At 40.6% G+C, this 17,740-nt stretch overlaps 1 protein-coding gene across 1 annotated transcript in view; it reads right to left on the reverse strand.

Moving 5' to 3' along the window:
* The window catches only part of map2 (microtubule-associated protein 2), a 122,800-nt gene extending 105,776 nt beyond the window's left edge, over positions 1 to 17,024 (reverse strand). The window contains exon 1 of the mRNA XM_060877120.1: positions 16,923 to 17,024. The gene's annotated coding sequence lies outside the window, so the exon portion shown is untranslated. The remainder of the gene's footprint in view (positions 1 to 16,922) is intronic.
* Between the last annotated feature and the right edge of the window lie 716 nt (positions 17,025 to 17,740).

The following is a 17,740-nucleotide window of genomic DNA, read 5'->3' on the forward strand; positions in this document are numbered from 1 at the left end:
ATAAGGTAAGAAGTAGGACGTGTTAATATAGGATCAGCTTTCCAGCGCTGGAGAGAACTGAAGGAGCAGGAAGTTGGTCACATATTCACAGATTGGAGTTTCCTGAGTCAATAACTCCTGAGCTAAACGCTGTTACTACACAAATAACACCTCTTTTCTATCGTAGTAATGTAGAGACGCAGCTACAACCGTGTTTTGTGTAGTAACAGTGTTTAGCTCAGGAGTTATTGACTCGGGAAACTCCAATCTGTGAATATGTGACCAACTTTACTTAAGACGCAGAGGCGCTTTTTTCCTTCTCGATAGGTGAGTAACGTTGGTTTTGTTTTGTTACACAGAACTAATATATGCCTTTGTCCTTTACATGATTATACTTGTGTGTCATTTTTGCTTGTTTGTTTATCTGCAATCGTATTGTTCTTCACTTCAGCTACGATAAAGACACGTTTCTTTCCATTAGTTGCCTGGGTTACGTATGTATGTGTGGGCGGAGCTATCAATACAGGGGTGGGACCCATTTGGGTAAGGGGCGTGTTTGTTTTGGTGATTTTATATGTCAGCATTGGCTTTCAAACATCGGAGACCCCACCTTTAAACAGAGCCTTAACCACTTGAGCTTCCACTGCTGTCAGTCAGTCTGCCAAGTGGCCTGTGTTAGGCCCTGAACCCTTACTGCTGTATCATGGCTGACTCTGCATCTGACCCCAACTTCCAAAGTTGGGATATGTGAAGAAAGAGCTACACTGTGCACTGTACAAGAACTAAAGTAACAAACTAGAGTAGATTGATCAACGCTGGGGAACGTCACAGAAAAATAGTCCTCATTGTTTATTAAGTTGGAATGCTATGCTGAAATATTTTTGATTCAATATCTTTATACATATATATATATATATATATATAAATAAATATATTTCGCCATGTTTGCTAACTAACACGACATTATTAATGGCACTTTGTCCTCCATGTATTGTTTTTTTCTCATTTTCCCCTAACTTGAATGCAGATATGTTAAGATATGTTAATACACGCTGTATTTTTTTCTAAAAGTTTAACATTTTTTCAGAACCAACTTTTTTGCAGCTACTTTAAATAGGACTAAATGTTCGAATTACATCTACTAACAGTTGAGGAAATAAAATGTGTAATTTCCTTGTTACTGAACCGCTCCATCTTTCTGTAACGGCCCGGAGTTTTCTGCATCAACACAAAACCATTTCAACATCAGTCCTTGTTCATTCCTTCTAAAATGATTCGATCTTCAACAGACATGGAAAGAGAATGTGTGATAAATCACCAAACATCCCGCACATAGCTCCAACTCCAACAGTGTAGTGATCGCAGGATCTTAAATATACAGTAAAACATAAAAGAAAGGGAGATACAGTGAAGGTTAAGGTCGTATACAAGCTACATAATATGAAAGGAATGTAGATAATATCTGTGGTAAATCTTACTAATTCCATTGTACTGCTATCTCTTGAATCTCTCCAGACTTGCATTTTAACCGAGACGCAAAGACTCCAAGGTTATTTTTTTCCACCGCCCATATTTTTTTTTCTTGCCCTGCGTCTGATTTTGCTCTAAGATGTTTCTCAGAGCTTCGATGGGCATTTGTCCAACATGTAACCGAAATAACGTGACAAAAGCGTCGACTCATTCTCACGGACACTGTACAATTAGAGTATAAACGTAAACGTGCACATCCATCTAGGATCACACAAATCGTATTGTTCTTTTCTGCCCTGGAACTGCCTTCCATTTCCAAGTCCTTCCCTGAACATGCTTTGTCAGCATTGGTTAAATATAGGAACTGGCAGGAGGACAGACGTCTTTCCAAAGCTTTTCTATCCCTTAAAGCGTTTTGGCCTGACAGAGCGTGATGCCTAAAGAAACGTGGCTGAGTCAGTCTCAACAGAAGGACTTTTTTTCTCTATAGAGGAAACTATGTGAAGGCAAAACAAAAAGCAACGGTTTAGTGGCTTTGTGCAACAGACAGGGAGAACTTCAAGCCTCAAGAATTTTGCATCAAAATACTGCATAGAAATCATTCCTCTAAAGCGGAGCCAGGATTTACTTCTTCCAAGCTGAGCTGAAGCAACTTTAAGATGGACTATAGGATGTTTTGTATTGAAAAAAAAAGTAACATTGAGTTCTGGAACGTGATTGGTCAGGGAGAAATGATTGATTCAGGGTTTTGAATACAGGCAGGCGTGACATCTCCACCTCCACCTGATTGAGGACAATGTCCCGTCCAGAGACGAGCTGTTTCGTGTTGAGGTTTTGTTCAAACCGACCATCGAAAATACCCTCTCTAATGAATATGTTTTTTTTTTCATTGGTTTTTGCGTTAAATCTTACCCAGATACTCACTCACTCATCTTCTACCGCTTATCCTCGGGTCACGGGGAGCCTGTGCCTATCTCAGGCGTCATCGGGCATCAAGGCAGGATACACACTGGACGGAGTGCCAACCCATCACAGGGCACACACACACACACACACTCATTCACTCACACAATCACACATTACGGACAATTTTCCAGAGATGCCAATCAACCTACCATGCATGTCTTTGGACCGGGGGAGGAAACCGGAGTACCCGGAGGAAACCCCCGAGGCACGGGGAGAACATGCAAACTCCACACACACAAGGCGGAGGCGGGAATCGAACCCCCAACCCTGGAGGTGTGAGGCGAACGTGATAACCACTAAGACAACGTGCCCCCTTACCCAGATACAATAGTGCTATTTTCTTTTTTTTGATTGTCTGATAAGTGTCAGGCTCGTCTAAGAACTCCAGGGGAGACGCGCTTGTGTAGGATGTAAGATGAACAATTTTCTTTAGTCTAAATGACTAAAATGTGTTTAATTTTTATGTTTTTAATAGAAGGAGTCTCCAGTTTCAGCTCCGTAACGGTCAGCACACTTCCCACCATGGGATGCTAACAATAACTCCACTTTGTGACTTTTTTGCATCACATGACCCTGTCTCGGATTATTATCCTATAACATCACCGAATGTTTTACTTATCAGTTCATCTGCTTTTCCTCACAAGACTTCTTTACATCAAGATTATCCAAGCTTATCTGTACAGAGCCAGTTTTTGTGCAGGTTTTCATCACATCCTGGAAGAAAACATGCCTGGGTCTATTAAAAAAACCAAGATCGTCTGATTAAACTTAAATCTGATTGAGTATGGTTTCTGCATGATTGGAATGAAATCCTGCACTCACAGTGACTCTTTACAGATAAGACTTGACACTCCTGCTCTCTTCCTCATAGATCATTTCATCTATGAGCAGAGTGCTACTGAGACAAGTTTCACAGGAGCTGAAGGTTAGCTGTATCAGCTACACCAGTCCATGTCTTCAAAGTAGATGCCCACAAATGATCATGAATCTCTATACGCTTTTCCTTTTATTCACCATTACATCCTTAAAAAGGAATCAGGGCCAACTTTTGTAGTGATTAACTTTGGTAAACGAAGCCATTATCCCTCGTGTAACTGATACCCAAACATCATTGAGAGCTTTCTGAAAAAGAAGAACACACACGCTTCCCAGGTGGAAATTTCATGGTTCTCTACATGTTTCGTCACATATGATCTTGTTTTGAGCATTGCCAAGTTCTCAGAAGGTGAACACAAGCTCTATCGGTCCAATTCTTCCCAGTGGATGATTAGAAATCATCATAGACTTAAAATGCCTAAGTGAGCCAAAGCTTGTATTCTATTCACGTCTTTTTGGTTAAAGATACCACTGAACCATGGACGGTCCGTTCTTAGCATCAGCGAATTAATAGATATTTCAACCCCATCCTCACAGCAGATGGTTTGAGATTAGCATAGAAATTACACCTCTAAATGTTTTCTATTCACCAACAAGTTCAGATGTTTTTGGTAAATAACAAAGCCATCATTGCTTCAAAAAGCAAGCATACACATAGTTCGTAGATGGTTCCATTATCCCCCACATGGTCCTGAGAAGAACCCCCCTGTGTTTCTTACTTATTCGCAGGATGCATCCTACACATTTCCAAGATCATTGCATGGTTCCTTTGTTGAATAATTAAGTTCTGAGTAACAACACGTTTATAGATCACTTCGCAGCATGATGATTAGAGGCATAAAGAGCCTATTTAAGCCAGGCTATTACTCTATTCAGCACCGAGTCATTAACGAAGAATCAGGAGGAGCAATTTTGGTAAAAGACACCATTAGCTTTTGATCCTTAAACATCATGGGGCTTTTTTAAAGACAGGAAGCACAGAAATGATTGGCAGATATCTCTGACAGCAAGGTGGAAATCAATCCAGATACCAACCATTTTCTCCCTAGGAGACTGAAAAGGCCAGATCCTGAATGATGGACATCTGACTAATAGCCTGTGCAAGAAGGGATAATATCCAGAGAGAAAGAATGAGGAAGAAAGATGTAAGATGAAGGTACAGAAGGTTCAGTCAGGAGAGGTTTTGTGATTGTTTGACATTTCCCTAGGAGATCTGAGACACCGTGCTGAATAAATAAGCAGGAGCTTATCTTCAGCTTTTGTCAGTTATGAAGCAATAAAGAAAGCTTCGCATCCAAGTTGCATCTGACAGAGAAGGTCAGAGTTTGGAGGCTAGAAGCTTTTTACATTTAAATTAGCACGTAGCATATTTTCAGAGTTCAAGAAAATCAAAAAAATATATATATATACTTTTAGCAATGACATTATATTTGACAAAATGCATAGTGCATTGATGTTATGTACTAATTTAAGTATTGATTTAATTAAGTGATTGGTTGGAGTGGGTGGAGAAAAATGTCAGGAGTGTTGTGTGTGTGTGACAGAAGAGTGTCAGGAGTGTTGTGTGTGTGGGTGTGTGTGACAGAAGAGTGTCAGGAGTGTTGTGTGTGTGGGTGTGTGTGACAGAAGAGTGTCAGGAGTGTTGTGACTGTGTGACAGAAGAGTGTCAGGAGTGTTGTGTGTGTGACAGAAGAGTGTCAGGAGTGTTGTGTGTGTGACAGAAGAGTGTCAGGAGTGTTGTGTGTGACAGAAGAGTGTCAGGAATGTTGTGTGTGTGACAGAAGAGTGTCAGGAGTGTTGTGTGTGTGACAGAAGAGTGTCAGGAGTGTTGTGTGTGTGACAGAAGAGTGTCAGGAGTGTTGTGTGTGTGACAGAAGAGTGTCAGTAAGAATGAAAGGAAAGGTGTAGAAGACAGTAGTGAGAGCAGCTCTGCTGTATGGGTTAGAGACTGTAGCAGTGAGGAAAAGACATGAGGCAGAGATGGAGGTAGCAGAGATGAGGATGTTGAGGTTCTCTTTAGGAGTGACGAGGATGGACAGGATTAGGAACAAGCACATCAGAGGGACGGCTCAGGTTGGTTGTTTTGGGGACAAGGACAGAGAGAATAGATTGAGACGGTTTGGACATGTACAGAGGAGGGAGATGGTTATATTGGTAGAAGGATGTTGGAGATGGAGCTGCAGGTCAGAAGTCAAGAGGAAGAACAAAGAGGAGATATATGGGTGTGTTAAATGAGGACATGAAGGTAACTGGTGTGAGAGTCGAGGATGATGAGGATAGAGTTAGGTGGAGACAGATAATTTGCTGTGGAGACCCTTAACGGGAAAAACAAAAGTAGAAGAAGAATAAGAAGATTAAGGTTATGGTTATGTACTGTAAACCTCTAGAATGTTTTTTACTGCTTTCTCAATAGCCAATAGAACTAGCTCAGGGTTTAAAGTCTCAGAGGAACCGTTTAAAATGCAAAAAAATCGGAATTATAATAAAAGCTCAGTCTCTAAAAACTGGAATTACCGCTCACATGGGGCTCATAATATCAAGGCCAAATTTGTCAAATTATAATCTTTGCTCTGCTGACTTTCCATTTTTCAACCACCAAAAATCTCAGAGAACAATTCACACACTGTTAGCCATGTATAAAATATAAAGTGACACTTTTATAGATTATTAAACCCCACCTCAGTGAGAGAGGGATGATGGGGAAGGAAGGAAAAAAGTTGTCGCAAATCAAATAGAAATAAAACAAAAATCTTACACACTTGTATGAAATGGCATTTTAGTGTAAAAACAAATACAACCCATGAGAAAACAAACAAACAAACAAACAAACAAACAAATACATAAAATAAATAAATGGCTTTTTTGTTTCCATGATTTGGTTTTTAACTTTTACACAATATCACATTTTATTTAATAATGAAACTTTTATATAATAATGTCATAAATTTCATAATTTCATTTTCAAATCAATTTAAAATAAATAAATAACTATAAACAAACAGAAAAACAATGACAGCATGACACAAAAGGAAAGGGAAATTTTAAGAATAAACAGTAAACATTGACATGGACCTTCTTTAAACCATGGCTGAGCATTTTGCTTGAACTTTTGGACTCATCAGAAAAACACTTCATAAAATTTCCGTAAATATACGGTACATGGCATCTGTCACCCATTTCCCCAAACAGCCAGCAATTTCCACCCCATTCCCCCAAAACATGACACGCCATCACTGCTGCAAAGTCCTGCCAGTCTACAGCTCTGCAGAAGCCTTCATAACCCTCATTAACTGCCAACTTTATATTCCTACGCAGGTCTGATTCGCTCTGTTGGCGAATCAGAGACCTGTTACTATTCTGCTCCAGCACCGCAGCCACTTTTAGGTCATTCAGCAGCACAGTCGACTTCATTAAGGCAAATTGTATGTTACTCTGGTTAGGAGGTATTCCAGCTACTTGTGGGTTAGAGTGGAAATAATTTTCGATGCATTACACCATGCGTTGCGGTTCACTGAATTTAGCAGAGCACTAAACCCAAGCATAAATGTCTCACGTTCGAGTGCTGGATGGCGAAAACCTTTGAAGCCTTAAGTTCATGTTTGATACCATAACTAAAGTGTTTATTTGTTCAAACTGGTGTGTTAAGCTTAAAGAAGAACTTGAACAGAGTCCTGAACTGAGCCCTGATTTAACCCCACTGAACGTATTTGGGATGAAGTGGAACACTCCAGACCTCTTCACCCAACGTTGTTGTCTGATCTCAGTACTGCTCTTGGACACAAATCCCCACAGCTACAGTTCACCCCAATATCTAGTGGAAATCCTTCCCAGAAGAGTGGAGGTTATTATAGGATCTGATGGTCAGGGGGGCACAAACTTTTAGTCACGCGTATAAAAAAATGAAGCCGTAATCATAAAACAGATTATAGATTTTACCGCATCACAATTGTTAAAACTGTTAAATCAATTTTTTTTGTCATATCATCCACACTATATATTATTGAGTTGACTAAATAGGTCTAATGCATAAACATGCATGTAAACATGTCCGATCAGTCTCTATAAGAGTTCCAGCTATTCCTGAGTTCAAGGACAGACAGATTATAACGATGCACAGTGACAGCACTTTTCCTTCTCAACTAGCCTTGTTTTATAGCTAACAAATAGAGGCTTGTATGTTGCTCCAAACTCTCTCTCCTTCCAATGTGGGCATTCCTTTAGTCTAAAAAGGGACTCACTTGGGAAAAGTGGACTAAATCCGAAATAGGGTTTCTCTACTGTCCTACTTCTGTACCCTAGATGCTTCAGAATCTGTTTAAAGGTTATTTCAGGTTCAGACACCGATTGACCGCGTAAGAGGCGGTTATCAGAAATTAACACGATGTTTCATTCTTTGGAAAAGTTTTTGGTTCAAATCTGAACAACCTGTTCTGCACGTATCCTAACATCCTGATGAACCCGAAATATTATCCTCTGTGTTCTGGTGATCACACACTTGTATAAACATGGACAGGAAGTCCAGACTGTACTCCTTGCTTTTTATTACAGTACGTTTGCTAACACACAGTTTGTACGAAGAACGCGGTCTAATTCGGTATGTAATTAAAGGATCAGTCGCTGATTGCGATCAGTGATTGTGTTTTCCAGAGGCTTTGAGGTGAAGTTGGTTTCTTTCCGGTGTCGGATTCGGTAACAGGCCGAACATAAAAAAAAAAATAAATAAATAAAATCTGTTTAGTATAAAACGTCTGTGGTTCTAAATGTAAGATGAGGCTCTTGCTAACCTCATTTTTTATTATTTTTTTTTCCAAATAGGTGAATTCACAAGCTGAGTGTGTAAATGGTGAAAACTGAGAAGTGCTTTCAGTTTTATTACACGCTACTGTTCTGAACAATAACATATGGGTCTCTGCTTTCTAGCAAACGTTCTGTTTTTCCTCCTGTAACGTAACATCTGGCGAGCGGATACGAAGCGTCCTCTCGTCGCCAGAGAAATTTACTTGGAATTTTTTTTTCCAAAATTCAGATACACCCATAACAGGTGTGTTTTACAATTCCACTTAACTTCCACAGCTAGAAGCTGTTATGTTTTTATCATTTTACTGAGCTAACAATGAGCTCCGTGATCAATCAAAACAAAGTTAAACAATAAACTAAAATATAAAATAAACCAGCCATCACAAACATAAACAAAACAGAAAAACCCAAATATACATATATATATATATATATATATATATATATATATATATATATATATATATATATATATATATATATGTATATACACACACACTCACCGGCCACTTTATTAGGTACACCTGTCCAACTGCTCGTTAACGCAAATTTCTAATCAGCCAATCACATGGCAGCAACTCAATGCATTTAGGCATGTAGACATGGTCAAGACGATCTGCTGCAGTTCAAACCGAGCGTCAGAATGGGGAAGAAAGGTGATTTAAGTGACTTTGAACGTGGCATGGTTGTTGGTGCCAGACGGGCTGGTCTGAGTATTTCAGAAACTGCTGATCTACTGGGATTTTCACGCACAACCATCTCTAGGGTTTACAGAGAATGGTCCGAAAAAGAGAAAATATCCAGTGAGGGCAGTTCTGTGGGCACAAATGCCTTGTTGATGCCAGAGGTCAGAGGAGAATGGCCAGACTGGTTCAAGCTGATAGAAAGGCAACAGTAACTCAAATAAACACTCGTTACAACCGAGGTATGCAGAAGAGCATCTCTGAACACACAACACGTCGAACCTTGAGGCGGATGGGCTACAGCAGCAGAAGACCACATCGGTACTAGTAAGGTGTACCTAATAAAATGGCCGGTGAGTGTATATATATATATATATATATATATATATATATATATATATATATATATATATATATATATAGGCATGAATATTGTACATTGTTTTTTACAATGCTATCTGTGTGAAATCATTAATAACAATATTCCTATTATTTTAAAGTTATTTTTTAAGATAAACTAACATCATACAATACAGAAAATTTGAAGCCAAAATATTTGGGCCAAAATTGGATTTTGCAGATCTTAACTTAAACCAAAACTACATGAAAGTGTTTCTCATTCACAAGCTCGCAGAGCAAGAGCTGTGTTTTTTTAATCATTGTTTAATAGCATGTCGACTCGTTGCATAGTGCTTGTCCACAGCGTACGTCCCGGTGCCGTGTTCACAACAGCCGATTTAACACTAAAAGCCCTAAAGATCCACAAGTTAACATTCGGGTCCCAAATCGCACCTTCAAAGATGCCAGACAAGAAAAAACTTTTTTTTAATTTAATAAATATACATTCGTTGAACATTTTAGGATCCAATCAGCCAATCAAGTGGCAGCAGCACAATTCAATACAATCAAGAGCTTCATTCAAGACATTTATGTAATCAAACATCCAACATTAAACATCAGAATGGATTAAAATGTGATCTCCAGCGACTCTGTTTATGGTAAAGTCGTAAGGAATGTTCCAGAAACTGATGACCTCCTGAGATTTTCACACAACCATCTGTACAGTTTAAACTCAATGGTGCTGGAAAAAACTACATCTAATAACCAGCAGTTCTGTGGATGTGGACGTGTGTATACTGCTGTGGGAAAGGGTTTCTCGGTCCCCTTTATATCGCTCGAACAATGCTGGAATTAATATCTGAGTATTATTGCTTACCATGCGCATGCTTTTATGGGTAAATATTTCCCGTTGTTAACCTTCAGCACTGATTCTATTAAAAGAACCTTTTTGATGTGGTCGAATGGGAGCATGATGCAGTCATATCGACATGGACCGGAATCATAAAGGAACATTTCTAACCCTCATACTGTGAAGATTTGAGGCTTAGGGGAACTTCCCCATATTAGTATGCTGTTTAAAATTGGCCAGTGAGTTAAAATCATCAGATGTTATTTTAGCATCAGACAGCTTCAAGGAGTAAAAGTACATTTCTAAGAAATCCCCAATCCTTTAATCCCAGAGGACGTGTAAGAAGTAAGAAGTAGGACGTGTTAATATAGGATCAGCTTTCCAGCGGCTGGAGAGAACTGAAGGAGCAGGAAGTTGGTCACATATTCACAGATTGGAGTTTCCTGAGTCAATAACTCCTGAGCTAAACGCTGTTACTACACAAATAACACCTCTTTTCTATCGTAGTAATGTAGAGACGCAGCTACAACCGTGTTTTGTGTAGTAACAGTGTTTAGCTCAGGAGTTATTGACTCAGGAAACTCCAATCTGTGAATATGTGACCAACTTTACTTAAGACGCCGAGGCGCTTTTTTCCTTCTCGATAGGTGAGTAACGTTGGTTTTGTTTTGTTACACAGAACTAATATATGTCTTTGTCCTTTACATGATTATGCTTGTGTGTCATTTTTGCTTGTTTGTTTATCTACAATCGTATTGTTCTTCACTTCAGCTATGATAAAGACACATTTCTTTCCGTTAGTTGCCTGCGTTAGGTATGTATGTGTGGGCGGAGACATCAATACAGGGGTGGGGCCCATTTGGGTTAGGGGCGTGTTTGTTTTGGTGATTTTATATGTCAGCATTGGCTTTCAAACATCGGAGACCCCACCTTTAAGAACTTTAGTACTTTAAACAACTCTATACAATATTATACATTCAATTGAATTTATTTGTCTAGCTATTTTAACAATTCGCATTGTCTCAAAGCAGCTTTACAGAAGTTTAGAAATAGAATAAAAACATTTAAAGTTTAAACATTTAAAGTCCCTATTTATCTCTAACATCTATCTCTAATGATCAAGCCTGAGGTGACTGTGGTGAGGAAAAACTCCCTGAGATGATATGAGGAAGAAACCTTGAGAGGAACCAGACTCAGAAGTGAAGCTCATCCTCATTTAGTGACACGGAACAGGAAATAATGTCAATGTAAATAATGTCAATGTAAATAATGTTAATGTAAATAATGTTAATGTAAATAATGTCAATGTAAATAATGTCAATGTAAATAATGTCCTTTCTACAACAGTTTGCTTAAGTTAGCTTAGGTTTTTTACAGTCTCTATATTTCTTCTCCACACACAAATCCATGGGAAACACAATGTGTATCTTTAAATTAATTTCAAAGGTTCTCACCAGACAGTGTTTATTAAACATTTTAGAAGCCAGTCAAAGCTTTAATATGCCTCATTAAACACATAATTCACCATTAAACACATAACCGTCAGTCAGAACTATAATAAAGAGGCATAATAAAGCACTGCAACTTTCCAGAGTAAAACTTTTGTAAGGTTGTTAAGTGTGTGGGGTGTTTGTGTGGGGTGTGTGTGTGTTTATGTGTGTGTGTGTGTTTATGTGTGTGTGTGTGTATGTTTGTGTGCGTGTTTGTGTGTGTTTGTGTGCGTGTGTTTGTGTGTGTGTATTTATATGTGTGTGTGTGTGTGTGTTGGTTCAATCTGCCCTGCTGTACAGCTACAGCTTTAAATTCAGCACAAAATAAAATGTACACCATTCTTCAGCCTAATAGAGCCAATCAGCCAAGATATATTTTGTTGTTTTTTTACTGTAATATTTGCCCAGAAACTACAAGGTTACCACGTAAGAAAAGTCTAAATCTACCAGCTTAATATCATGGAAACTGCATATATTAATCATCACCATGTTTTCACTGATTAGGTCCTTTTTTGTTGAAAATGTTGCTTTAATGCTGCACTTTATCAATACACACTCAAGCACACACACAGTCTCAGCCTACGCAGAGGTGATGCATTCACACACACACTCACGGCGCAACATCCGAGCGGCACGATGGAGGAAGAAGTGGAGCTCTGGCTAATGGCACAGTGACTCAGCAAAGTCACTGTGCATCCTTCAGGCTCTGAACACCTCCACCTGGTCTCTCTCTCTCTCTCTCGCACACACACACTTACTCACCACTGTATAACAATAATCCATGCTTCGTTGAAGCACACACATACACACACTGTACTGTCTGTGCAATGTCAGTACACAAACTGCTTACAGTCTGCATATTATTCCACCCACTCTCACTCCCTCTATCTCTCTCTCACACACTCACTTAGTATATAACAGTTCCTTACAGCCCACTCATTAACCCACACAAACACCCACACGCACACACACAGCTGTGTTGAGCCCACGCACACTTCAGCTCCTCAGCACTCATCCTCTGCCTGCTGCCTCTGTCCCTCACCACCTACACCTCTGTCTTACACACCTGCAATACACACCAATGCATGAGAGAGAGAAGAGGGAAGAAAGTGATACAGTGAATAATACAGATAGAGAGAGAGAGCGATAAAGAGAGTGAGAGAGAGAGCGATAAAGAGAGTGACAGAGTGATAGAGAGAGAGAGAGAGAGTGAGAGAGTGATAGAGAGAATGAGAGAGAGAGAAAGATAGTGAGTGATAGAGAGAGAAAGAGAGAGATAAAGAGAGTGAGAGAGAGATAAAGAGACAGAGAGTGAGAGTGATAGAGAGAATGAGAGAGAGAGAGAAAGAGAGTGAGAGTGATAGAGAGAATGAGAGAGAGAGAAAGAGAGTGAGTGATAGAGTGAGTGATAGAGAGAGAGAAAGAGAAAAAGAGTGAGAGTGATAGAGAGAGAGAATGAGAGAGAGAGAGAGAGAGAGAGAAAGAGAGTGAGAGAGTGATAGAGAGAGAAAGAAAGAGAGAGAGAGAGCGATAAAGAGAAAGAGAGTGAGAGTGATAGAGAGAGAGAGTGAGAGAGTGAGAGGTGATAGAGAGAATGAGAGAGAGAAAGAGAGAGAGAGAAAGAGAGAGAGAGAGTGATAAAGAGAGTGAGAGAGTGATAGAGAGAATGAGAGAGAGAGAAAGAGAGTGAGTGATAGAGTGAGTGATAGAGAGAGAGAAAGAAAGAGAGAGAGAGAGAGAGAGAGAGAGAGAGAGAGAAGAGAGTGAGAGAGTGATAGAGAGAGAAAGAAAGAGAGAGAGAGCGATAAAGAGAAAGAGAGTGATAGAGAGAGAGAATGAGAGAGAGAGAGAGAAAGAGAGTGAGAGCATGATAGAGAGATTGAGAGAGAGAGAAAGAGAGAAAGAGAGAGAGAGAGAGTGATAAAGAGAGTGAGAGAGTGATAGAGAGAATGAGAGAGAGAGAAAGAGAGAGAGAGAGAGAATGAGAGAGAGAGAGAGATAAAGAGAGTGAGAGAGTGATAGAGAGAGAAAGAGAGCGATAAAGAGAAAGAGAGTGAGAGTGATAGAGAGAGAGAATGAGAGAGAGAGAGAGAGAAAGAGAGAGAGAGCGTGATAGAGAGAATGAGAGAGAGAGAGAGAGAGAGAGAGAGAGAGAAAGAGAGTGACAGAGTGACAGAGTGACATAGAGAGAGAGTGACAGAGAGAGAGAGAGAGAGAGAGATAAAGAGAGAGAGAGTGATAGAGAGAGAGAGATAAAGAGAAAGAGAGTGATAGAGAGAGAGAATGAGAGAGAGAGAGAGTGACAGAGAGAGAGAGAGAGAGAGAGAGAGAGAGAGAGAGAGAGAGTGACAGAGTGACACAGAGAGAGAGAACTCTCATTTTATTTTACTTTTTTCTCTCAATTCTACAGACATGATGCCCACCTATAAACCCCCCAGTCACTGTGTTACAGATCACCAATAGAATAAAATATTTAAATATAAAACGTCTCGATATAAAACAATGCATTCCTGAATCATCGACTGCATTATTTCGTTGTTGTTGTTGTTGTTGTTGTTTTGGCAGGCTCTGGTCTTCATCACTTTACTTCCACATGGACAGATTCTCTGAAGAGGCTCCTTTTGTGTGGTACACAGTCCTTATTACTCCGATCACATGACCACTGTTTCCATGGCAGGCGTTGCCGTGGTGAGGCAGATCAGTATGGATCGGGACACTAACCGCTCGCTGTGTTATGGCATTCCAGCAAAGGAGTGATATAAAAGAAGCATATGCACAATAATACACAATCTGGGTCATCTTTTATCTAGAAGTCTACAGACCTTCAGATGTGATCTAGTTTTCAGATCCACTTTCCTTCTTTTTCCACAAAGCTCACAATTTTTCCATTGGTTTCCACTTAAGTACCAAAAGTTCTAGTTGGGTTCCTGCTCAAGACACCACCAGAAGTTGATCTTCTGAGCTTAGTCTGATATTTTAAGTTTGATCGTCAACTCTAATTTGCCACCGGAAAACCAGAACTGTGCTTCCTATGATGGCCTCCAGTCCAGCAGCAAAGTTTCCAGTTGGATAGTTGTTCATATCTGCTCAATACTGGCAGTAACCAATGGTCCATTGAACAACAAAAAAGCCAGATTAGACCAAATCAGACTAAAATAATCTAAAATGTAAAAGTATTTAAGATGTATCTGGTCTGGAAGTCTATAAAACACCAAACAAACAGCACATCCATCCATCCATCCATCCATAAATCAATCCATCCACCCATCCAATTTACTTTCTGTAACTCTTATCCTACACAGGGTTTCAGAAATCCTGGGATCTATCCCAGGGGAATCAGGGCACAAGGCAGGAGACACCTTGAAGAACCAATCACAATACATACTACTAAATCAGCCAAGCTGTCATATTGTCTGTATCCTCCTCGACCTTTCAGCAGCATTTGATTCTCTTGTCCACCCTCGGGAGTCTTGGAATGGCAGATCGGCATGGGAATGGTTTGCTTCCTACCTGGAAGGTCATGTTATATGGAAGGGAGTGACATCTGCTCCACACAGACTCTCCACTGGTGTACCACAGGGCTCAGTACTCGGTCCTCTCCTTTTCTTCCTGTATACTGACTCTTGGTGAAGTTATTTCCACACATGGGTTCTTTTACCACTGCCATACTGATGACACTCAACACTTAGTGAAAGTGACGTGACATACGGCTAATTACGGTGACCCATACTCAGAATTTGTTCTCTGCGTTTAACCCATCCAAAGTGCACACACACACCGTGAACACACACCCGGAGCAGTGGGCAGCCATTTATGCTGCGGTGCCCAGGGAGCAGTTGGGGGTTCAATGCCTTGCTCAAGGGAACCTCAGTCGTGGTATTGCCGACCCGAGACTCGAACCCACGACCTTAGGGTTAGGAGTCAGACTCTCTAACCATTAGGCAACGACTGCCCCCAAAGTCTTCCCCCTTATTCTCCTTCCCTCCCTCAGATACCACGGCTTCTGCTCGGATCTCAGCATGTCTGTTGAACATATCGTGGATGACTGCTCATCAGTTGAAACTCAGTCCCACCAAAACTGAACTGCTGATCATCACAGGTGACTCGTCCCCAGGTCAGGATCGTGCAATGTCCCTGCACAACGGTCTCTTTTCCCCTTCAGTCACAGCTTGCAACTTTCAGGTAACCACGGACAATCAACTATCCTTTTCCTCGCATGTTGCTAATGTGACATGCTCATGTCGGTTTCTTCTCTACAACATCAGAAGCATTCGCCGATTTTTGTCCGCACAGGCTGCTCAGGTACTTGTTCAGTCTGTCGTCATCTCAACACTGGACTACTGCAACTCACTGCTGTCAGGTCTGCATATGAACACAATTCGTCCTTTGCAAATGATCCAAAATGCAGCCACACGACTTGTTTGAAACCTGTATGAAGTCTCCCGCACCTCCCCGCTGCTGTGTTCCTCCACTGGCTTCTGGTAGCTGCACACATCAGATTCAAAACACTGCTGCTTGCCTACAAAGCCAAACACGGACCAGCTCCCTTTTACCTCCAAAGCCCTCATCAGTCCTCACACTGCACCTCACACCCTCAGATCTACCAGCACTGCTCGACTGGTCCCACCATCTCTCAGGGTATGAGGGAGGTATACATCAAGACTCTTCTCCGTTTTGTCCTCTGTATAGCAAAACCAAGCTGCTGGATGGGTTTAATTATTGTGTATTAAGAACACGACAGCTTTGTAGTACGATCGTTAACGACATCAGGACTCCAGTCCGTCCTCCACATAGACAGATTATTTAAAGAACCTTCTTTTGTGTTACATCCTTCCAGTACTGAAACCTTATCAGCTCTGCATTGGGGAGATTTAATAACGTGTGTGAGCTTTTGTTTGAGTCGATACACACATTACACAAGCTTTTAACAACCGGCGGTCCGTTCACTGCGAGGTCCTCGTACACGAGGCCGTGCCAGAGCGAAAAAGCCAATTAAAGCTGAAGCTCAAACCATGAGACTGTGTCAGCTCTTACAGCTGAGGAGATGATAAAAAGCTTTTAGCAAAAAAAGTTGATGTCTGTTTCTCTTCATTAAAGTTTAACAAGAAAAAAAAAACCCTTCTCTCAGCTTCTGTCTGGTTCACATCCACAGCTCAGTCGACGAGACGGCTAAGAAAAACAATAACGTTAACAACACAAACAACGTGTACAGTTGGTACAGTTCTCCTAAAAAAATGTCCCCATTCTATTCTATTCATATTTTCCCTCATTCTGTCCATCTCTTATGGAGAACATAAAATGTCCTTTGTCTTTATATTTCCTCATTGGAATGTATTCTCTCTTCCCCTATACTATCCCTTATTTCTCTACATTCTCTCTCCTCGATTTGTCCCCCTTTTCTTCATAGTGTCTTCTTTATACTGTCCCGCTTTTACGCCATAGTTTCTCTTTATACTGTCCCTCTTTACTCACCGTAGATTCTCTTCATAATGTCCTCTTTTTCTTCAAAGAGTCTCCTTCATAGTGTCTGCTTTTACTCCGTAGTTTCTCTTCCTGATGTCTCGATTTTCTCACTGTATATTCTCCTCATTCTGTCCCCTTTTCTTCATAGTGTCTCCTTCATTCTGTCTCATCTTACTCCGTAGTTTCTCTCTATGATGTCTCCTTTTTCTCACTGTAGTTTGTCCTCAGTCTCTGTCACTCTGCATAATCCCCCTACCTTTTTCTCCTCATCCTTATTCACCTCCTTGTACTTCCTTCCCCTCCCACTCTCTCTCGTCTCCACATTTTCTTCTCAAAATGTCCTCTTCATCTTCTCTGCTGCCTTTCCTTGCTCCTCCTTTCCCCTTTGTATTCACTTACACCGTCCTCTCTTCCCATGTTCCCCTCCTCATCCCACACCTCTCGTCCTTTAACAGTCCCTTCTTTCCTTCAGCATCTTAGGTCATGAAGATCCCAGCAGTGGCACTGTGGCAGTCACTGGATCTAAAACCTCGGAGCTCCGGCTGTCCTTCGTGTTTCACGTGTACTCGTGTCACTCAGCCTTCGACCTGAGAGGAAGTAATACGCCAAATAAAAAGGCTTTGTTTGCTTTAGAGCAGAGACGCTCGTTATAACAGCTTCATGACGACGTAATAAATCCTGATCTGCAGAAATGTTTTAGACAAGATTTAGTTTATAGAGTAGAAATGGGACAAGCTTTAATATGTTATTATTTAATATGTTGTTATTATAAAGAGCTTTGAACACACACACACACACACACACACACACACACACACACACACACA

The sequence above is a fragment of the Tachysurus vachellii genome, chromosome 8 (genome assembly GCF_030014155.1).
Source record: "Tachysurus vachellii isolate PV-2020 chromosome 8, HZAU_Pvac_v1, whole genome shotgun sequence".
NCBI classification, from domain to species: Eukaryota; Metazoa; Chordata; class Actinopteri; order Siluriformes; family Bagridae; genus Tachysurus; species Tachysurus vachellii.